The sequence below is a fragment of the Ambystoma mexicanum genome, chromosome 1p (genome assembly GCF_040938575.1).
Source record: "Ambystoma mexicanum isolate Mex_15411 chromosome 1p, UKY_AmexF1_1, whole genome shotgun sequence".
Classification (NCBI taxonomy): domain Eukaryota; kingdom Metazoa; phylum Chordata; class Amphibia; order Caudata; family Ambystomatidae; genus Ambystoma; species Ambystoma mexicanum.
In genome coordinates, this window is record NC_090921.1 from 1,170,287,552 (window position 1) to 1,170,312,588 (window position 25,037).

The window sequence follows — 25,037 nt, forward strand, 5'->3', positions numbered from 1 at the left end:
ATTCGCAATGCTGTCTCTGCTGCACTGTCTCTGATTGGCCATGATAACGCACTGGCGGTCTCCAGCTGCATGCACGCCGTGTATACTCAAGCGGGATATTCACTCTAAACGGTACTTGTGTGACTCCACCCAAAGCTGTGCCCAGGCCAGCCACTGCTCTAGAAGCTTATTTGGTCTTCCTAAACCTTGCCTCATCTCTCGCTTGCGAATCTCATGATATACTGCAGCCTGACTTGTGCCCCATATATGCTATAGTGCCCCCTGCCAGATATGCCCACATGCACTGCTAGCCTGAGTGTATCTGCAGTGCCCAACTTGTTGCGCCACACATTTGATTTATGCCCATGTACGCCACAGTGCTCTCTGCCAGATATGCCCACATGCACTGCTAGCCTGAGTGTATCTGCATTGCCCAACCCAGTGGCTGCCCATGCATATCGGCTCATTAGTCCTACATGGCATTTGAGTGTCGCCTATTGCTTTTGAGTCAACTGGCACTATTTTTGAATCTGTGTCACACATTGCATTTGAGTGTCGCCCACTGCATTCGAGTCACCTGTCACTATTCTAAATCTGTGTCACCCATTGCATTTGAATGTCGCCCACTGCATTTGAGCCAACTGTTGTACTTCATACCTAGGTGCTGCCCCATTGCATTTGCATTTAAGTCTAATGCTTCTACCCTGAACCTAGTTGTTGCCCCATTGGATTTGAGTCAACTGTCTCTGTTCACATTAGCACTAAGTATTTAGGTGACTCCTGCTACCAAATTGCTCCTACATGCATTGTGCCTTGTACTTGTTGCCAACGGCTCCCACTGACTACTAATGCGGTACTCAGATAGGCCTCCTTTATATAACTATGTATCTACCAGCTATTTACACAGTCCTACTGAGGACCACCCTACATCTACTCATCATGCTACATGTTAACCTACCTACCATCCTGCCTCCTTTGACATCGGTAATACATATGAACTGTAACTTTCCTGGTAACTCTCCTGGCCAACTCCTATATTCTAGACATGGATCCCCCGAGACAGCCACCTCTGTATCACTTCCATGTGATACACTTAGTAGAAACCTTAGACTCCGTGCCAGACTAACTAAACTGTATGAACCTCCCCGTAGGTCTCTTCCCCCTTTCAACATCAAAACCAACTTCCAGCAGATCTGTAGTCCTCGATATATTGGACCACCTCCTGTACCCAATTCCAATACCTGCCCAACTCAGAACAATAAGCCCACTACACCTAATACACCCACCACTCCATCCCCCAAAGCCACAGAGGTATCTAAGACCCCAACTATCGTTGGAGCACTACTGAATGTGAGATCGCTTGTTGCCTATGCCCTAAACATTGTCGACTTAATCTCAGAAGTGACCTTGACTTTCTCGCTGTTACAGAGACGTGGCTACACAAAGCAGCAGGACCCTCACTCATGCTAGCCATCCCGGATGGCTATATGATAATCAGAAATGACCGAGTAGGTGCAAGAGGTGGCGGCATTGCCATAATCTCCAAAACGAGCCTCTCACTCAAACTAGTACCCACCCAATCGATCCAATCTTGCGAGACCTTATCTGCTAAACTCCAGATAAATAATAATCAAACTCTCACCATCCACCTTTTATATAGACCCACAGGCCCCCTAGGCACCTTTGAAGAGGATCTCCACAACCTTCTCACTAATAACCTCAAACCTTGTTCTCAACTAATCCTCCTTGGGGACTTTAACTTAGGTTTGCATGACACCACGGATACTAATGCTACAGTGATAGCCAACACTATTCACGCACTAGGCCTAACTCAAAGAGTTGACAAGCCTACGCACCTGAAGGGAAGAATGTTAGATTGGATAGCTGACTGCAACTGCTCACTATTTTATCCATAAAACCCCTACCTTGGACAGACCATTCTTTAGTGTCCTTTAATTTAGCTACTTCCAGACCTAACCCCACGGTCCTTCCAATAGCACCGCCTTGCTTAACCAGAAATAAAAAATGCATTACGGTAGAGAAAGTGATCCCAGCTATATTACTGACCCTCAATGCATTATCAGCTAATCTAAACCCCAGCACCCTAGTACAAGAATTCAAGAATATCATGTTCGTCACTCTAGATAAACTGGCACCTCTCAAACTCAGATCAAGCAAACCAAAAGCTCACCTAAACAAATGGTTTACACCACAGCTAAGAGACTTACGCATCCTGAAAAGAAAAAGTGAAACTACCTGGAGGCTCTGCCCCTCAGTCGATAACAAAGCCAAACTAACTTCTCTCTCCTCACTCTACAAAAAAAGAGGTTTGCCAGGCAAAACGTAACTCGTATGATGATCGCATAGCCAACTCCAGTATGAAAGAGCTTTTTTCTATTCTAAAGGAACTTGAGTCTCCTATCGCCACACCGGACGCCTGCACCAAGGACAAACCTTGGTGCACAGATATCCAGCAAGCCCTAACAAATAAAATTATCACTCTTCAAAATAAAATCCAGCAAAAAAAGTACTTAAAATTCAGGATTCGCCTAAAATGCCCAAAACCAATAATTTATTGGCGCACAGTATTTCCTTCCACTTCTCTAAAATGACCACCTTGGAGTAGAAAAAATTATCCTGTCGCTTAAACCATCTAATTGTAAAGGTGACCTCTGCCCAGCACACTTAATAAAAGACGCTGCCAGAGAATTATCGCCTTTTATCACTAAACTGATTAACGCCTCCTTTGCCTCAGCTACCATCCCTGCCAACCTTAAACAGTCTTGGGTACTCCCCCTCCTTAAAAAGCAGACATTAGACCCCCTCATCCCTACTAATTACCGCCCCATTACTACGGTACCGTTTCTTCTCAAGATTCTGGACAAAGCCGCTTATAACCAAATTCAAAAGCATCTAGAACTACACAACCTCCTAGGAGAGAGGCAATCGGGCTTCCGTCCCTTACATGGAACTGAAACTGCCCTTATTGACTTGAAATCCCAAATCGACGAGCTGAGAGATAAAGGGAGAACAGTACTCTTGCTACTCTTGGACCTCTCAGCCGCCTTTGATTTGGTGGATCATAAAGTCCTCTGTAGTCACCTGGATTCTGCCGCCCATTTCTCCCTGGAAGCCATCAGATGGATCGAGTCATTTCTGAGTGAAAGAACAATGAGAGTCTTCTCCCCTTCAGCAGCGGCAGATCCCACCCCTATCTCATGCGGAGTCCCCCAGGGCTCCTGCGTCTCCCCAACTCTATACAATATCTTCACCAAGCCCTTGTTTGATGATTTGGACCATCTCGGTATCACCTACACTAATTATGCAGATGATACACAGATCCTCCTCCCGCTTTCTGGGGATCATGCCAAAGACACGGAATTGGTGAACAAGGTATATCTTATCATCCAGGCATGGATGGCCACTCATGGCCTCTGTCTGAACGATGACAAGACCGAGTTGATTATCCTGGGCACCCAAGCTAATATCAAAAAACTAGGTCAGGAATTTTCCTCATTTAACATAGACGGGAATATCATCCAAGTGTCCAAGGACGTAAAAACCCTGGGATTCTATCTTGATTCTACCCTATCCCTTGATAAACAGCTAAAATCCCTTGCCTCCTCCACGGCTTACACATGCAAATTGATAAGAGCCGGTAAACCGTTCCTTTCCAATAAGAGCTGCTTAATCCTGGCTAGAGCCTAAATACTCTCTAGAATTGACTACTGCAACGCTCTTTACTCCGGAGCGAATAAAACTATAACTCAAAGACTACAAATATTACAAAATAATGCCCTGAGAGCAGCACTATGCATAAACAAAAGATCCCATATCTCTGCCTCCAGACGCTATCACAACTGGTTGACCACTGAGAACAAAATAACACTCAAGATGTTATCCCTGACCCACAAAGCCCTTAATAATTCCGCCCCCAGATATCTGATTGACAAATTCCACAGGAGAACATCCCTCAGACCGACCAGAGCTGTCAATTCTAATTGCCTGACAATACCGAACTTTAGACTCAAAACGATCAGAGGAAATAGCTTTCCGGTAAAGACCGCAAAAATCTGGAACTCACTACCACAAGACATGAGAGTGGACTTGCCCTACCCTCGCTTTAGAAAAAATGTCATCCAATTCCTCACCTCAGCTGACCTTCGTTGAACTATGTCACCTACAACCATGATTGTCCTCACTTTGAACTTTGTATATTTTGTAATTATCTGTGTTCCATGACCTTACGGTTTTTTCTACTGTACATTCTGCCATGATGTAACCTGTAAGTTGATTGACCTTTCTTGAATTTTGTATATTTTGAAATTATCTGTGTTCCATGGACCTTTATTGTACTTTATACTGTACGTTATGCTATGATGTAACCTGTAAGCTTTGCATTTTCTTGCCACTGCGCCCTGCTACCCTTGGGTCTGGCGTGCATAAAAAGTGAATAAACAAACAAACAAACAAACCTGCAATGCAACAGCAATCTGAAGGTCAACCAATCCCTAAAAAGACCCTATCTGGTGATACAAGGACAAATAACAAATGGCAAGAAACGACGGGTGAGCTGCATGGCAGAGGGTCTCATAGGATACGAAGAAGGGGTGCTCGCCCGGGTGGAAGCAGCATGTGCACCGTTCTGGACTGAACATATCACAAAACTAATATCGATTGAAGCAATGGAGAAACCAGTGAAAGTGCACAGAGAAAAAACATATGAACTTTGCTTTTATAGTGGTGGAACGGCCTTTGTAATAAGACTTTGCTCATTCCTGATCTCAAAAAAGGTACAGTGGCACTGATGGATTACTACAAGGTGTGTGGCCAACAAGCGTACTTTCACCTCCCACCATCATGGAGGGGCTATTGTTCGCTGGCCACGCTGCACTCAGCCCTACTTGTAATCCCAGAAGTACATTTGCAAAGGGGGGCCAGCAGAAACCTTTGCCCCTACCACCTTTCCAACCCCTGAGGAATAAACAAGAAACCCATTGCCAGCACCAGAGTTCCACACCCTCCATGGAAAAGAAAAACGTGACAAACTGCGAAGGAAGAAGAGAGCAAACTATCTGTCCAAATACTCATCGAACTTGCTCAATGAAATACCAGCCGAGTACAGACTTTTCAGCAAAGCAGAAACATTAGTCGCCTCAATGCTAGTACCTGGTGTGCAAGCTGCAGCCAACGCTGAGTGGCTGCAAATTGTCAGCTGGGAACTAATACAGCTAGCTAATGACACTGAGCAAGGGTTCAACGTCATAAAGGTGGAACTCTGAGCCATAAGGCTGATGACGATGCAGAATCACTACTTCCCATATATGCTAACTGTGATGGAAGGAGGCATGTGCAAAGAAATAGGGGATTCCAGCTGCACAGTCGTGCCTCCCGAAGATGCTGAAAATGGCTCCATAACACATAATTGAAGCTGTACACAATCTGGGACTGCGCATGAAGAAAGAAGCTGGGATACAAAATGAGGGCTGGTTCGATCAGACCTTTTCTTGGGACCCCCCCCTGGCTGGGGGCGATTGTAAAAATGCTGGTGCCAGTCATCGTCTTCATCTTGGTCATCTTTTGCACGTGCCAAATGGGACTCCGATGTTGTGCCAAAGCAGAGCCCAATAGCGCAATGATGATGGTATTAATTAGGGTAGCACCCAAAGCACGTTGTGGTATTACAGAGAGCGGTACCCAGACAGACGACCCAAATAAAACCTGTATGATAGAGATTTATCATGCCTTGCACCCCCAGGGCACAGTGACTACACCCCAACCAGAACAAGAGAATTACACAGAACAATGGGTCGATTTAGCAGGGGATGGGGGGTTGTATTTGGGATGTGTAGGAGACCTGGAATTACTTTAAGGCTTTCCATTTTGTGTCATGAGGATTAGATGTGGTGCACTGTTTTGACCGGGGGCGCTGTTGAGCAGCGTGAAGGAATGGCTGATTAAGCGTAGCTCCAGCCCCGACACTGCCTAATCCATAAAATGTATCCTGTTCTGTGACAATAAAACAGGAACGAAATTGCAGGAAAGCTGCCGGCTGATCCCAGGATACTGCAGTCGAACTATTGCAGAGGTCTGAACAGTTTTGAACCCACAGAGTACCATTGAAAAACCCGGGGACCTGGGTGAAAGACAGCTTCCTCCAGCGGCTCCATGGGCTGCCCTACCATCTGCGATGCCGGCCCCTGGAGTGCCGCGGCCCATAGTACCAGCAGGAATGTGTCCCTGGAACCTGAAACTACACCCCAAAGCTGCAAACTGAGTGGGGGATAGATAGTACCCACTGTGTGCCTCGTTGGGGACATTCGTAGTGCAACACGGATGCCGAGTTCATACTAGCATGCAAGGTGGAACAGATGCGAGGCGTTATGGCGTTACTGACAGGAAGACAGCCACAGGTGCTAAAGCAACACAGGCTCCGCAGAAGGCAGAGAAACCCTTCCATGGTATATGGTCCCGACTTAAACCACACTAACATCCCCGGTGAGGGCCGCTACGCCAGAGTGGGCCGGCTGATCTCAGAGGCCCGGCACTAGGACCCCGGAGAACGCAGCGCATTTACTGGACTGGCCAGCTACCCGACACCGCTGAAAATGTGTCTGGCCTGCTCCACGACGGTAAGAGCCCACGGGGTACCACAGGGACCGATACAGCACATCGGGGGAGAAAACCTCTGAGAGGCGGAGTGTTACTAGGGCAGCGGATGTGAGGCTGCAAATTTCCGGGCCAAGGGAAGATTCTCTTTGGCCCAAGTCGGAATACATTATCCAGAATTTGGTGGCAGGCTGCGTGGAGCATAACCAGCAGTTCCATTGCCCTGGGCAAGCAAAACCCCCTACTGAGAAGCTGGAAACACCCCAGGTGCAGGCAAACACAGGCCCAGACCCATTGTGGTCCACGCAACTCGAAGCTGCAAGGTCATTAGCAACATATGATCAAAGTGGTCACATGCAGGTGGAGGGTATAGGATGGAGGCCACAGCATCACGACCTCTGAGAGAAAGTGCCACAACTGGATGTGACCCCAGGGAGCTGTGCGCACGCGTTTCAGGGCATACGTGGAAGGTCACATACCAATCCCTTAGGGCGACAGATCTGCAACGGAAGGTAACCCCATTGTATACTTATACCGGCATTAAAGCCTAGGAAATACTATATATCCGCCTTCCATGCGGGACGCTGATAAGCGGTAAGCGGAGTATAATATGGACATTATCCTATGACGGAGACAACAGTGTACTGTACCAAGTACAGGGCATACATCAAACTATTATACCACCATATACCCCTTGCCAACAGAAATTCCTTTACCCAAACATAAGTGATGACGGAGGGCACGCCAAGGGACTAGAACAGGGTGTCAAGCGGGAGGAAAACGCACCAGATGCAGACTGATAAACCAGTGCAGCCACCAGAATTCGCAGATATGCGGTTTATACAGCAACTACACTCGCTCAATTAATAGGCGCCGAGACCGGTTCAACACTCCTGCAATAGCCAACAAGGGACAGTTGCCAAAAGAACAGCAGATAATCAACGTGCACAACCCTACCGAGAGGTAAGAGAGCAGTATCACGAAATAACGAAGGGGGCCAACAAAAAGAAGGGCCCGATGGACTCATACAATACCACCATGGCACAAAATACAACTCAGTTTGACCATGGAGCAAGTGGAAGCACTGATACAATGCCAAGTGAATCCCGGGACGACTATCTATTGCAAGCAATGCAAGCTGGATTCATGTCGGTGAATGTCATGCTTGATGACATTGTCTCCACAATCAGCTACCGGAAAGCCAAGATAGAAAAGGAGAGTGGTCGAATAACCGAAGCTGAAGTTAGAATCGGAACAGTAGACGACAAACTAAACCAGCATGACCGGGGCATCGCAGAACTGAAAACGAACTGGTTAAAACCAGGGGTAAATTTGAAGACCTTGAATCGCGATTGCAGCGCAATAACATCTGCATAGTGGGAATACCGGAAACGGCATGTAAAGGCCTGGTGGAACCATTTGTAGAAAGCCTCCTCCAAACCTTATTCAACTCAGCATCCTTCTCATCGTACTTCATGGTGGAAAGGGCACATTGCACCCTTGTGCCGGTGCCCCGCTGCGCACCGTTATCACAAGACTGCTCAACTACAGAGACAGGGACCTCATCCTAAAATTATCCAGCGAGAAAGGAACACTACACTATGAGTCCAGCACAGTGCATATCTACCCGGAATTCTCGGCTGGGGTGGAGACACAACGGAGATCATATGACCAGGTGAAAAGGGTGCTACGTGCAAGGCACATGCCATACTCTTAATGCTTCCAGCTAAACTCAGGATACAAGATAGGGGACGGGCACACTTTTTGAAAATCCAGCAGAAGCGACGGCGTACATGGAGTCTTCCAATACCACTACCACCCACCGTGGGATCGCAGAAACAATGCAAGCCCCGACCGAGAGGCAGAGAACGCACATGATCATGAGGTGGGGTGAATGACTGATTCTGACCGCAAAGAATAAGCTAGCAGTGAAGAAATGGTAGGAGAAAAGACACAAAATACAACAATATAAGTTGGAACCTGACAGTGTGGGTGCGGGACACACGGTGTGGCCGCAGTCTGCTCACAGGATTCCCCTGGAATATTCTACTGTTTTGCAAAGCGTTGATAGGCAAGATTGTTTGTAGTAAACCTGTGGGAGACTACACCAGCCTTGTCCTCGTGGCAATTGATACCCAACTATTGGTATAGGTCTGTACTACACAGGTTGATAGAGTGACTGAGCAGCCAGACTTATCAAAAGAGCGGTAATTGTGAACTGTATAGATGTAACATAGAGATTCACAGTTACAAGTATCCAAATAACACTTATACTCAAGATTGGCTAGTAAAATAATTATTTATGGAACAGTCAGTATTAAAATAAGCTTTCTTTAGAAAGGGAAAGCTGTAACAATAAAATACACTTCAAAAGCACTTCCTCAGATTTAAGTTAAGTAAGTAGATACCCTTTTGGGATGGCACACAGACCCCTCATGCACCCTGAGGTGACTTCAATTGCCAGGACACTGTGGACATTGATATATCACTTTTGACACGTGAATGCAATACAGAGCTTGTGGAAAAGGCAAAGGTTAGAGAAGGAAACAAAGGTTAGCAAGTTCTATGAACAGGTAAGTACTTTACAATATCCCAATGAAGTATAGGATAACTTTTGTCCAGCAATACAAGCAACTTATGTACCACCACAAAGTCAATGGGTCAGAAGAGTCTGCAGGGAGCCAGGACAGCCAATGTCAATTGAACAAAGTCTAGGAGATTTGAGGCACTTCGGGTAGATAGCACAACAGTCTTGCACAATGTTATATAGAGAGTTTGTAGAAAAGAATCACCGTTGGGCCACAAGCTGTAAGACTTGTGAAAGCAAAGCTGCAAGCAACTCTGCAGAAAAAGCAGCTATTGTAAGTTGCCAGTGAGACAGACAAGCTACCAACCAAAAAGGTAAGTACCCCTTCAATTAAGTCAGTACCTTAGGTTGGAAGAGGGTTCCAGCTTGCTTATGTTCCTGTTGCAGTCCTGCAGATCCTGTGTTCCTGGGCCTCAGTTGAAAACAACTGAATACACATATTACTCCACCGTATACAATGCCATGTCACAAATTGATCTGATACTAATATCTGCGGACTGGGCGCCTAGAATACAGGGCAGCAAGAGCCACCCATGCACGCTCTCAGATCATTCAAGAGTAAGGATTACCTTATGTGGAGAATGCCATTGGCTATGCTAAAAGACACCATACAGGTCACAACAGTTCGAGAAAAGAGTGAGGAGTTCTTCAAACAGAATGAGAGTTCAGTGTCTCAATATGCCACGGTGTGGGAGACGTTTAAAGTGTGGCTTAGGGAGGACACTGATCTCTACAACCACTGGTATTCTTAAAAATACGAGACAGGATCTGGGCGACATTGAAAGGGAAATAAAGAACCTAGAAAACCAATATGGCAACACCAAAGATAGTAAACTCGCGGGTGCAATTAAGGGAAACCTGTCAAAGTTTGGCGATTTGGTGGATCAAAAAGTAAGCTACATGGCAAAACCTTCTCAGGCTCCAAATACGGGGAGGGAGACCGACCTGGGAAATGGTTGGTGGGACTGGCCAGTGGCAAACGTGGGGTGCAGACCATCACTGGTGTTATGGGTAAAGCGGGCCAGTTGGTAATGTCCGCAGAGCAAATAAACAAGGAATTTAGGGATTACTATAAGGCACTATACGCCAACGCAGACACAAGCACACAGGAAGAAACAGAACAATATTTATCTGAGTACCCCCGGTGGGACTCTCGGTAGAAATAAGGGAAGAAATTTGAAGGCCGATTGAACTTAGGGAAATGGAAGAATGTATAGATTCATTGGCCTCTGGTAAGTCCCCAGGCTCTGATGGTCTAGTCATTGAAATATATAAAGAATACAAAGGCATCCTGGCCCCAAAGCTCCTAAAAGTATGGAAAGAGTCACTCGAAAGTGGGAGTCTCCCACCTTCGTTATCGGAGGTGGTCATCACAGTGCCTTCTAAGCCTGGACGCCGACCCAGCGAGATAGAATCATACCGTCCGCTGTTCCCGATTAACACGGATGCCAACATTTTTGCAAACAGGCTCCTCCAGAATATGCAACAATTGATACATCCAGATCAATCCGGATTCATCCACACACAATCAACAGGATTGAATCTTAGACGACTATTTGAAATCATATCACAGATCAATTCAGAAGCCAGGGCAGTAGCTGCGTCATTTGATGCTGAAAAAGCCTTTGATTCGATGTCATGGGCGTTCCTATTTGAGGTACTTAAACAGAGTAAAATGGGAAATAACTTCAGATATACTCGATTGTTGTACACAAAACCAGCAGCTATAGTCCGCACGAATGGGACATTATCACAATCGTTCATGCTGGCCCGCGGTACTAGACAGGGCTGCCCTTTGTCACCCTTACTATTCGCACTCACAATACAACCCCTGGACAGGAAAATGCGCGAACAGCGCTCACATAGAGGAATTCATATACAAGGCACCCCTCAGATAATATCGCTATATGCAGACGATACATTGCTATACCTACCTAACCCTGAGGAGAACCTCAAACCAGTCATGGCAGAAGTGGCTGAATTGACGAGGCACTCAGGATATCAGATAAATAATGCAAAGTCCGAAATATTCCCGCTGACCAACAACACAACTGCACCCACTGATCTGTTAGGATTTAGATGTTCCCCGATTAGAATTAAATATCTCTGGTCTCTGGCAATCAACAAACACTAAACGAAGATAACCACGAAGCCTATCTTAATGTATTAACAACCAAACTGGTGACGTGGTAGAAATTCCCGATGTCCCTATGCAGCAAACATTCTTTATTAAAAATGATAGTGGTACCCAAATTGCTTTATTACTTCAGCTCGATCCCGATATGGCCAGGGGGTAGATTTTTCATCAGACTTCGATCCATGGCGATACAATTTGACTTGGGGAATGGGGTGCCTAGAATCAGCTGGGAGGGATTGTCGGAACCTTACGAGAGGGGGTGACTGGCCGCACCAGACTTTGAGCTGTATTTTATGGTGGCACAGGTACAGTATGCGGGGTACTGGTATTCACAAACTACAGCCCCAGCACACATAGCATTGGAACAATATGAGGCAGCTCCTGCAGACCCGAAAGCCGTAATTCTTGAAGGGGAGTATGCACTACGGTGGAGGCATGGAGTCGGATACATAAGAGACTAAACATAGATTCATCATATAACAGAAAAATAAAGTTATGGAACTGCCCCGGACTACCACTGACTTATGATTTAGACATACAGAAAGCATGGGATCCAGAGGGAATAATAAGAGTAGGTGACGTAGGTAGGTTTTGTAACTCAGGAGGAATTCAGGGAGAAACTGGGTAACAACCCTGTTAAATTTCTGCAATATTTCTGCATTCGGGCGGCTGTATGACGCAAATGGCCATTTATTATTATTTATTTATGATTTGGAGAGAGCGGCCACTGACCCGGAGGCTTAAGGGAGCTAACCAGACATAACGTCGACATAAGACAGCTACACGCCCTTTCTGAATACTCTGATGGAGGTTTCTTCTCTTAGTTTGATGGGCAGTCCATTCCAGGAGATAGGTGCCTCCGACTAGAAGGCTCTGGTTTTTGCCTGAGTCAACCTACATCCAGGAATATTTAGCGGACCTGAAAGCCGTAATTCTTGAAGGGGAGTATGCACTACGGTGGAGGCATGGAGGTGGATACATAAGAGACTAAACCTAGATACACCATATAACAGCAAAATGCCCCAGACTACCACTGACGTATGACTTAGACATACAGAAAGCATGGGATCCAGGGGGAATAATAAGAGTAGGTGACTTGTTTCTGGGAGGGACTTTCGTAACTCAGGAGGAATTCAGGGAGAAACTGGGTAATAACCCTGTTAGATTGCTGCAATATTTCCACATTCGGGCGGCTGTACAAAGCAAATGGCCATTTATTTTTATTTATTTATGATTTGTAGAGCGTGGCCACTGACCCGGAAGCTTAAGGGCGCTAAACAGACAGAACGTGGACATAAGACAGCTACATGCAGTACATAATAAGAAGCAAAAATCAGAGGAATCAGAGGTCTAAACAGAAGGGTTTTCAGGCCCTTTCTGAATACTATGCTGGAGGTTTCTTCTCTTACTTCGATGGGCAGTCCATTCCAGGAGATAGGTGCCATCGAGTAGAAGGCTCCAGTTTTTGCCTGAGTCAACCTACATGCGGGAATATTTAGCAGAGAGCCATTGTTAGATCTCAGGCTGTATTTGCAGGCTTTGGGTACCAACTCATCCTTGAGGTAGCCTGGACCAGAGTTATTCATACAATTCAATGATTTTAGCCGGAGGAGGATTTTTTTCTTGATTGGAAGCCAATGTAAGTCCCTTCTTGCATCCGAGATAATATCCGATTTCTTACGATCCACCACAAATCTAACTGCGTTATTTTGCATTACTTGCAATCTATTAATCTCGCATTTAGGTAGACCCATCGGAAGGCTACTACAGTAATCTATTCTTGAGCTTATTAGAGCAAGCGCAAGGGTTTCCGGAGTAGTTCTCGAAAGGAAGGGTCAAGCACGAGACATAAGTTTGATATAATAGGCTGACGATGCCACCAGACTGCTAACCTGTGCTTTCCTATTTAGGTTCTAGTCTAAATATGTTGCCATCCTTCCCACAAGAGCCTGCGCCCGGTTCGGAATTAGAAATTATAATGAAAAAAGAGTTGCACAGAGGATTGGTCTCCAAGTTGTATGCATCAATTCAGTTGGGCCAACAGCAACATAATAAAGCAAAGCTTAAATGGGAAAGAGACCTAGACATAACCATTGACGAAACCAAATGGCAAAAATATTGTTTGTTGACCAGAGAGACATCCCTCGATGCGCGTCTGAGGCTTATACAGTTTAAAATATTGAAACAATTGCATTACACCCCAGCTAAAATAGCGTGCATCTATCCTGGTACGATGCATGCATGTATGAAATGTGGACACGAGGGGTCAGACTCAATGCATATGTACTGGAAATGTCCAGAGATTGTACAGTTTTGGCACAAGATATCTAAGGCATTGCATAAAATGACCGGAATTCCTCCCCCACTCACACCGCTGAAGTATTTGCTGGTAGATATAGGCAAAGCTTCCATTAAAATACAAAGGCTGATTATATGGGCTGTATTCTTGCCAAAAAATGTATAATGTTGAAGTGGAAGTCAAGGAGGGCACCAACAGCCCAGGACTGGTTAAGGGAAATGACATTTGTAAATGAACTGGAGGAGGCATACACCTTCTCGATAAACGTGAGGAGTAGACCAAAAGACATTTGGGGCCCATTCAAAGCTTACCTAGACGAACAAACACAAGATAAAAACTGAAAATATAACGCATACATTTTTTTTATATGTAAAAGATGTATATTGGTGTGGTTGAATTGATGTAAATGGGTGGCCTGGGGGTCTGATATGACCTGCTAACCTGCAACCTAAATAAAGAGTTAAAAAAAAAAACTAAAATATTTGGTACACCATTTTAACAAATTGCTAGACCGTCCTTTTGTTGATATAATGGTTGTATTTACATGACATGAACCCCAGAACAATATGCTCAGTCTGGAGATGTTTGCGGGATGTTTGCAGAGCATGGGTTCCTAAGGACGTGTTGCCACCATACTCGGAAGATGAGAGGTTGGAAAGGGTGCGGGGGAGAGGATAACGCATATTGAACTTAGTTGCCAACGACACTGCGGGGGAGTTCATTAATTTAGGATTAACGAAAGGGGGAATGTTGGGAACGAGAGAGGGTCTTCCCACCTCCTTAGGTGATACCAAAGTAGAAATAACTGCTAATAGAGCACATCCAGGGAGCAGGCAGTGCACACACAAGAGAATGCCCGATCACCTTATTGCATGCAGCACAAGTTACATGGTAGATGCGGGAGTGAACGCCTATTGGCCCATCATTGTGTGTGTTAGTATTAGGCCCCTTGCATGAGCGCAAACATCACCCCCACCCCGGTCTCACTGAGTCCATAGAATCCTCCATTGTTCTAAGAAAGTTACATGCCCTCGCACTCTGGAAAGAAGGCGCCGTGCAAGGTCAAGAGAAGGGAGCAGAGCGCCTCTTGGTAGTACCATCCCACAGGACAGATAGCAAAGCCCTCCTGCTTCCACCTATCCCCACACGAGAAATACAGCTTTGTCATGCTTTCATGCCATGAACCCTGCATGCCAAAAACACTGTCCAAACCCAGCATTGCAGCACTGGACTGCCCTTGTGGTTGGGATAAAGACCTATATGCAAATGGATATTTCTCCTCTGTGAAAGGTACAATGAGCTAAAACGTGGCTGTAGACCCTCCCGAGTGGGCACCTTCCCAGACCTTTTTTGTGCACCGTCCAAACCTAGACCACTGACCATAAAACCTTTTCACCCCTCGATCGATCTCTTAGATCAGAAGGCAAGGCTATCGCGCCTTCAGAAATGGGTCACGTGATTTGTGCAGCTTGGTGCAGTAGCATCAAAATGATAGCCTAAAACTAAGGTGGAGGACCTTGGGAGTTGCTGATCTGTCTGGGAGCGAGTGAAGCGTGTGAGTTAGTGTGACATTGGCTCTCCCGCCAAGCTCATCCCTGTATCTGCCAGGTGCTTGTTACAACGATAATATAAACATTTTTGTGTTAGCAGCCAATTAATTGTTAGGCCAGCTTCAGCTCGGATGACTATCTCAGCAGTGCCCACGTGGACGGAGACAGACAGATGTAGATGGACCAATGGCGGGGCATCCCTTATGGAGCAGGCCATACATGTATAGAGCTTGTCCAGTTGGGATTGTAGAATTAAACTATATATGATTACGTCATCAGCGATGTTATTTGTGCTTCTAATGTGCTGCACGCCCCTATGGAGCCCAGAACGTTTGGCGGCAGCAGAGTTCTTTGCTGATGCATTTCTATTTTGTAAGAAATAAATACTTGTTATGCTTACAAGAGTGTCTTGGGCCTTTTTCCCTACCAGGATGTATTTTTTCTGGTGTGAGCGTGCAGAGGCGTGCCTTCAGACTTCATAAAACTATCCCAATGTCATACAGTGACCCAACTCATCAGCCTGTACTACTCATGGAACCTTGGTAGAGTGGCAGAGCAGTCAGGCTTATCATAAGAGGAAGAAGTGAGGTGTAGGTAAGTACACTGAACTCAGTTAGTATAGCAGATCAAAGAAACACTTATACCAATAAATGTAAATTAAATATATATTTACTATATTTACACAAGGAATGTTTCAGAAATGCTTATATGGTTTAACCAACATACATAGGAATACTTCTAGATACTTTTCAAAGGCCACTTCTTAGTTTGTAGTTGCTCGCGGTTACAATTGTTACACAGTTTGACACTAATGAAAGTACTACCTTATTATCGGTAATACTGCACACACAGACAAAGATATAAGGTAACAGTATTCAGTTAGCAAAACCACATAAGATAAAGTCTTTTGGGAAGGAAAACAGTTGGTTAGTCAAGCAGTAACAGAGCTTAAGGTTCTAGAGGCAGTTTTAGCGAAAGTTTACACTTTTAAAGTCCGATCCCTAACTATATGTAAAAGTCAGTTTGGAGAGGACTCAAAGTCTTAAAAAGCAGCAGAACAGCAAATGTTCCTGTGGATACTCAGTCTCTAGTTAAGGATGTTAGAAGAATTGACACAACATTGGAGACCCTATTAAAGAACTCACAAAAGGGACACAAGCGGACAGCTTGGGCCAGAGGTAAGAACTGACACCCTGGACACCTCTTTGTGCACTCCAACACTGTGGAGCGACTTCTTGGTTTGAGGTAAGCCATACATTTTCTCACCACTGTACCTTAGGTTAGCAGAAATGTTCGTGGCTGGATTCTCCTCTGGACAGCAATGATGGGCCCAGTCTCTGGATTCCTTGGTCTGGTGACGAAAGGCAGGACTCTGATCGGGATATCTCACCAGCAGTCTCGAGAGAAGACCTCTGGCATGGATTTCTTCAACTTCTCTGGTCAGTCTGCGGTTTTGACACCTTTTCTGCAGCACCAACAAAGGTCCCTATTTGCCCAGTCAATCATCTTCGATTCCTGGAGTCCAGCACTCTGGGGAGAGGACTTGGATGAGTCGGAATGTGTTTCTGGAGGTGCACCTGGAGCTCAGCAAACACTTGGATGGATTCAGCCTTTCAAAGACGATGCATTGCAGTTGGGTCAAAGGTCTCCTGGTATTCGTGGTCTGCAGCTCTGGAAAGGCACAGCACCTCAGGAGATGGCTCATATTCCAGTTTGTCTCAGGACTGGTTGGTCCCACCGGCCAAAGGGGAAGGAGTCCTCTTCGGAGCTCCTCTGTCGCATAGAAAACGGGGTCAGGGCAGCAGTAGTGACTTCACAGTGTTGCAAAAGGACTGCAGACGTCTCGGGTCGTCTTTTTCTTTGGTTACATCAGTTTCCAGTGGTCGACTTGCCTTTTAGCTAAGGTACCTCACCTTTTATTCAGTTTCAGCACCCCCTCCTTTGCAGTCTCTCTCAGCAGTTTACAAAAAGGGGCAGGTGGCTGTCCAATCAGGACAGTCAGACCCCCAGTGGGCACTGGTTCCATTCAGGCACTCAGGCAGACAAAGGGCAGGGGAGTGAAAAACCCATCCCCCATTCCCTGACTGCCCACACACACTGGAGCCTAGGCAGGGACACCCAACGGTTCCCACCAAAGGCAAAACACACACACAGACCTCCCCGTCCCAGAATGGTAGACGGGCTAACAAAGAACAACCACACTAGAAATGGCAAAAAACGAAAGGACCAACCAAGTTAGTACTTAGGTGACCATATAGTCTGCAGTAAAAATAGAACAATAGTTGGTAGAACACATCCACTGCCACCAGCCATAACCAGAGGGTTGCCTATGTGACAAAAATGTCACAGGAGCAGAGAGAAGGGGGAAACAATGTATCCCCTTAGCACTCCACATAAGGTGCTGTGTGCCAATCTCTCACAGTATAACGTTTTAGGAGGGATACAAAGTATCCCTCTATCCTTAAGAACAGTAGTAAGTAAGGATAATTAAAGGATTTCAAAGGAGAACCCCAAGGGTTCCCAGCAACACTGCCCATAAGGAGCTGTGTGCTGCAAAAGTTAAACACAGATGCATTTAAAAGAGATATGGAGGAAAGTAGACTCCATAGTAAAGGTAAAATACAGAGAACAGAGTTCCGAAAGACAGAGAACATAAGGATGAATGAGTGGAAAAAGGCTCAACTCATTCAGGATATAAAGAAAAGGGTCCTTAAATCCAGCAAAAAGTGCTGGGGGTCTCACTAGGAGAGGGGATGAAGCATAATAATGGGAAATCTCCCTAACAATGCACATTGCATTTTTATTATATGAAGTGCAACTCCCAGATGCATAGGGATGATATAAGAGTTCTGCATTCCAACCTAAGAAACTGCACTTTCTCAACATTCAACATTACTCCACACTCAGGGGGGCTATGCAAAAACAAGCCCTTCATCGACCCCCCCTTTTTAATCTCGCAATTACTCAATTCTGTCATGACAAATTCCCACTTTCTGGGAGGCAACATCAGATGCATGAGAAGTTTGTTTATTTACCATTATTTTTATTTTTGTATTAATTTATTTACATTCGTAGCAGCGCACTAAACCCGAGGACATCAAGGCATTAGTTGCGATACATGTAACAATTGCAGATGTTAGCGGACCGATAAAGACAGGAAGGGGGAGGACCTTACCTGACTGATAGCTAAGCATTTGAGGACGGAAAGATATAAGGGATTATGTAGGAAAGAGGCCTCAGGACTAGGTGTGCACTAGCCACTACAAGGAATAATTTTTCTTACTTCTGCATCTCCCCTTTTCCTCCATATTTTGGGAGTTTCCCAATCACTTACAGAATAAGGGGACGATGGTCCTTTTACAAGTTTAATTAAATAAGTTTCAGGAGGACCACCTGTCCGAACTGAGCGTCCGATCTGGAGCTTTCATCCACAAAATAGTGTTTACAGAAAGCGGTGGAGCAGCCCAGGGTGCCGCCATGGCGATAAGGTCCCAGGAAACATATTGTTGAAAAGCAACCATAGCCGCTTTGGCTCTCACTAAATGGTCATGGACTGCTTTAGGAGGAGAAAAATGCTAGACCTTGTAACTTTCTGCAAATCAGGAAACAATTCATCTAGCAATGGCTGCTTTGATAACACTTCGATCCAAATGAGAGGAAATGCCATGATAAGTTGCAGGTCCCCTTCAACAGTAATTACGTACTGTTAATGGTCTAGCAGTACATGACATTTCACCTCTGTTGTTACTAACCCACACAACGTACAGAATTGATTGCTTTTTCCTTTATGTAAAACCAATGGCTCAGCCCTTGTTGGCTTTTTTAACATGATTCTTCATTATGATTAAACTTTGTTTTACTTTGAACTAACTTCTCTGTAATCTATTGGCTAGTATATATGTTAACCTAGCGTTCTGCAGTCGGTCTGCACCTTCTGTGCATCTATTAGGGGGGTAGCCTTTTGACTCTGCACTTTGCTTTTTCAGTACCTGTTCACCCTCTCCCCCTAAAACAAAAAAAGAGGGTTCATCGCCCCCCTATATATATTTTGGTCCCCTCCAACATCCAGACAATAGAGGACACTTTCAGAAATAGAGGGTTTGAGAAATAAATTGGTAGAGCAATCTGCTTATTTAGGTGGAAATCTGAAATCACCTCGGGGTAAAGGGATGTCCGTGTGCAGAGGACTACTGTGCGCCTATGCAACACTGAATGCTCCTCCACTTAATAAAGACTGGTACCTTGCTAATCTGTCTCACCAAGTGATGGTGAGGAGGACGGTAGCTATCCAGATCGGGCAGATATTGGTGGTAGGCTAGTAGCTCAAAAGGTTAAAAGCAAAAGAGCTATCAAAACTACATTTATATCCCACTAAAGATGGAAAGGACTCAGAGTCAATAGACGGTACAAGCCTTGAAATGACATCTAAATACTGGGTTGGCTATGGAGAATGATAGTTGAACCAAGTTGAGATAGACGAATAAAAACAAAAGATGTGCCTTGCAGGATTCAATTAGCAGGCAAGGGCAGGCTATGCCCAATATCAAGGGAGGATGTTGTCTAGAAAGGCTGACAGTGGGTTGTTGTCCCTCTAAGCACCAATGACAAAAACGTGCCCACTTGCTCTTGTACTGAGAGCGGGTGGACTACTTCCTGGCTACAAGTAAAATGTGCATATTATCAGTGGACAGCCGTAGTGTCCTAATGAATGCTTTTCAGTCACCATGCCTAAGATCATTGATTGAGGAGAGGGGTGTAGGACCTGTGCCATACCCATTGGAGACAGGAGATCTGGTTGAGGTGGGAGATAGGAAATCTGGCTAAATTGGCTGGATTGGAAAACCAAAACCTGGCAGCATCCAAGGAGCTATGAAGATAAGGGAGCATTAATTCAACCACTGGTATTTCAGGAATGCGCTATGAATCAGTTGAAGAGGGGGAAATGCAAAGCACATCTCCAAAATGAGTCTGACCTGTCGCCATCTTGTGACGTATACAGGGGGCATTTCCTGTTCCGGCAAGAAGAAAATAGATCTACCAGAGAAGCTCACCGCATGGAGAGCAGTGTTCGAGTCCTCTCCTGGTTGATAGAACATTCGGGTTTGTCTCAGTGAATTTGCCTCACTGTTCAGGGAGCCCTGCAGATGAACAACCTGAAGAATATTTCCCTAGAAAACTTTCCATTCCACGTCTCCACCATCAGAAGGATCAAAGGCTTGGATCTTGTGCTCCCCTGATGTTCAAGTAAAAGATAGATGTGGCGTTGTCCATACAATTGAGAACATCTCTGTTCAGGATATTGGCACGGGTGGCCTTGAGGAATAGAAAACTCATCCTCAACTATAGGATGTTAATGTTTTTGCTTTGATCCTGACTGGATCATAGGTCAAAAGTCTATAAGTGGTCCCGGGTTGTGCCCCACCCTAGAAGGGATGCGTCTATTGTGATTGTCACTTGGGGAATAGGTACTCCGAAAGGCATCACCTCAGTCAGAATGTTTGGGTCAGGCCACCAGATCAAATCCTGGTGCAGATCCTCCATTATTCTCACAAACCTCAACTGAGGGTCTCTTTAGCGTGAAAAGTTAATTTTCCTCCTCTTTAAGGGGACTAGTGGAACCTCAAGGATGCAAATGACCATGCAACCAAACAGTCTCTGGAAACCCCTGGTTATCAGTAAAGAATGACTGAGAAAGAGGTAGCATGTGGTCCTAATGTCTGGTAGTCTGTCAGCTGTAGGGAAGACCAAGGCAGAGGCCATGTTCCAACCAAAGCTGAAAAATATTATTTCCTGAGAGTTTGTCAAGGAAGTCACCCTCAAGTTCATGGAGAAGACCAGGTTAAAGAGGAGATCCAACAAAATCTGCAAATGTTCTCTGACCACTTGTGGAGGCTTAGCCCTCCACAACTGAACGTGCATGTTCTGAATGCTCACAAGGCCTAGTAGGACCACCTCTTTCTTTCTCTTCATTCTTAGTATATTTTCTTTTAATTCCCATGTTACCTCCCTGCTGCCTTGAGGGAGCCTTGAAACACAATTTACTTTTTGTAGAAGCGCCTTACAAATGCACAATAAATAAATAAGTCATCCCGTCATTGAAGTATGCGTATATAAGGAAAGCCTTCATCTTTGTAAAGACGTGTAGTGCCGAGTTCAGGCCAAAAGGAAGAACCCTGTACTGATAGTGAGTTTCCCACCTAAAACCACAAACATGGTGCGTATGCCAGCCAAATCGGCATGTGCACAGTCCTACATATTCATTGCAAAGATCCAATCTCCCTGTAGGAGGGCAGATCATATCTGCGCCGGCATAATCATCTTAATCATTTCTTCAATAGATTGAGGTTGAAACCTGAAAGATAAAATATGGTGCGCAAGCCCACCTGGTTGGCTTTGGGCACTGTGAAAAGGAGCAAGTAGAAAGTCTGGCCTCTCTACAGAAAGCGGACGGGTTTGATTGCCTCGATATGGAGAAGCTTCTCCGTCTCCTCCGGGAGGGACCGTGAGTCAATCTGCAGCAAGGGGGGATTGGAAGGAGGAACAGGTGGCAGTGGGATAGAGAATACCCAAATCACCCCAACAAAACCCAAGGGCCTGAAATGATTCTAGGGGAAGGGACAACCACCCCCCACAGTGTCATGGGAAGTGACACAAGCCTAACTAAGGGGAGCTCCCTATATTACGGGAACTGAAAGGAGCAATAAGACATGTACTACAAAAGTGTGTTCCTGTGTAAAACAGTTGACATTTTGTTTAGAACTTATTCAGAATTGGGGAATGCAACAGGACTTAATCATCAAAATTCATCATGCACAAGGTATGTATACAAATGCATAATTTGACTAGTAAATAACGTACTAAATAGATCTGCGAGTAATAAGATCAGTGAATTATTTTTTATTATTTTGCAAAAGTCAAGAAATAAATGAATACTTGAACAAAACAAAAACATACGCTTAAACAAGACATAATACAAAAGACAAGAATAAACCAAACTCATACTTCCAACAATCAATTTATGTTAAAAATGGAAAAAAAACAAAATCAAAATCTGATACACATTAGGGCTGAAAGTGAAAATAGAGAACTTAGACTGTGGATGACAATTTTGAAATAAGAACGTGAATGACAATTTAAATGCAATCACTCTTGCACAGTTACTAGCTTGCCCTGACTAACACGAGTGCACATTCATGATTAAACATATGTTTTCTCCAATGACCAAAAGTCGGCCAACTTTGAATTATTTTGACTGTGTTTGCCAGGGTAGTGCCGAGAAGAGGCTGTTGATTAGGACCAAATTAAAGAGTCATCATTATTTTAAATTGTGTTGCCACCGTAATGCCGGGAAGGGGCTGTTGCTTGGGACCAAACTGAAGAGCCATCTACGCCAAACGATGTTGTGAAGACATAAATAGACTAATGGTTGAACATTAGCTTGAGGCGCCAACCGCTATTGTTATAACACGGATAGCCCGGGAATTGGCCATAAGCGTGGGCGGCACGCTTGGTGTTTTGGTGGAATATGTGTTAGACAACCACCTTCATCAGGAAGAACTGTCTCTGCTCAGCCCCTAGAGTGACTGCATCTAAATTGTCATTCACGTTCTAAGTTCAAAATTGTCATCCACATTCTAAGTTCTCTATTTTCACTTTCGGCCCTAATGTGTATCAGATTTCTATTTTGGTTTTTTCCATTTTTAACATAAATTGATTGTATGAGCTTGGTTTATTCTTGTCTTTTGTATTATATCTTGTTTAAGCTTATGCTTTTGTTTTGTTTGAGTATTCATTTATTTCTTGAAAATAATAAACAAAACAAAATTCAGTGATCTTATTACTGTTGGATCTATTTAGTACATTATTTACTTGTCAAATTATGCATTTGTATACCTACCTTGTACATTATGAATTTTGATAATTAAGTCCTGTTGCATTCCCCAATGCTGAATAAGTTCTAATCTAAATTTCAACTATTTTTACACGGGAACACACTTTTGTAGTTCATGGGAATTGACACAACCATCAATCTGCGGATTGGTCGGCCGATCCAGTGTTGATGATAGATGCTGAGGCAGGGTGATAGACGCAGCCCTGGTAGTTGACCTCTGTTACTTTTTTTATACAGGCTGGTTGACCTGTCCACCTGCCTAACCCTTCTGACGATAGAACCCCCTAAATCCTGCCAAGGAGACGGAGTGAAAATTCTGTTGCCTGAGAGTTTTATGAACCTGCCACCCCAGAGATATAAATCTGACAGTTTGCGTGATATAGACTTCATACCACACTCCAAGACGAGATTGTAGTCTTCTTTAAGTTCAATGATGGCTCTGTGTCCCATTATCATATTTTATGGGAGACTTTCAAGGTTTGCATCTGTGGTATTTGTATCTATAAAGAACATGGGTTGCTGAAATCCATAAGGTATAAACTGGCCAAAGTAGAGCAAGACCTCAAATTACTTTACATCTGCTCCAATCCTCATAATGATGACTTTGTTGAAATAAAATTAATGATAGATCGGATTGATTCAGAGATTCACAAGATCTACATGGCATTGAAAGTATTAGACAACACAATGAATCTGAGAAAAATTGATGATGGTCATCATTTCTCTTGAAGGGGAACCCGACAAGGAACTACAGTATTGTTCCATTATGACATAGACCGCTCTTGTCCGCACAGTCTAGTGTTTCCGAAGATGGCTGCCGGCGCCCATCACGTCGGTGACCGAGCGTAATATAGAGGTTGTGAATGCCCAGAGATTCATGTCTCAGCAGGTATTTTCCCTGCTTCCTGACACTTCCCGTTTTTGCTAAATTGCTCCTTCCTATGAGTCCCTGCAATCAGAATTCATGTCTGCTGCTTCTTGTTTTGTTTTTTGCTCTTCCTGCTTAGTTTTTCCTTTTCTCTCTGTGAGTTCCCTTCTACCTATTGCTTACCAATTTAACGTATCTCGCTGTTCCTCTATCTGCAATTCCTTCCGCAGCCCACTATCCCATTGTTTTGGGTATGCCACGGCTCCAGTTGCATTATCCAACTATAGATTGGACAAACCAACAGTCCGCGTCAGAACTTCATCTCGTCTCCTCCGCACCTTGAAGTTGCATTCCTACAATCACCAGTTTTGGAAATACACTAGGGTTTTTTCTGGGAATCCCCTTTATACCTCGTTTGGGCCCTTCAGCTGGGCTCTTCCTTGTTCCCCCATTTCACAGGGGATCAGGAGAAGGGAGCTAAAAGCTTGTTCCACAACTACAACCATGCTGCGATATTATCGTCTGCATGACACAGACAGTAAGCAGAATCTTAATTATCACAGTTTCAGACACCCAAAAAGATATACATTGCACAGCTACAAGAACTGATGAATGCAGTTCAGTCACTGTCACATGAGGTCCAATCACTGAAGGCTGAGAACGCCACCTTGAGACAACTAATGGCCGCACAAGAAACTTTAAAGGTTGAACCCCCAACTTCTTCTCCAAACATGGAGAAGTTTAATTCCCAGAGCTCGTCAACGCATGCTCTGCATATGTTTCCTTCAGATCCTTATCATTCTCTTCAGACAGTGCAAAAATCGGTTTTATGGTTTCCAACCTTACTAAAAAATGTCCTAGCTTGGGCTACCACATTGGTTATTCTTGATAGTCCATCAATGAGGTATTATGCCATCTTCCTTCGTTCTCTCAGAGAAATCTTTGACTGACCAGAGCTGACATATTCCGCTCAAGAAACAGTCCTGGTTATAACCCAAGGTTCAGCGGATCTTATGACTTACATCACCTGCTTTAAACAGATTGCCATCGAAACAGGATGGCCGGAATCACCACAATTCACCTTATTCCAGTGTGGTCTGCATGAAGACCTAAAGGA

General features: G+C 44.7%; 1 protein-coding gene across 2 annotated transcripts in view; it reads right to left on the minus strand.

The window, feature by feature from the left end:
- The window catches only part of LIN37 (lin-37 DREAM MuvB core complex component), a 470,461-nt gene that overhangs the window by 429,834 nt on the left and 15,590 nt on the right, over positions 1-25,037 (minus strand). The window lies entirely within an intron of this gene.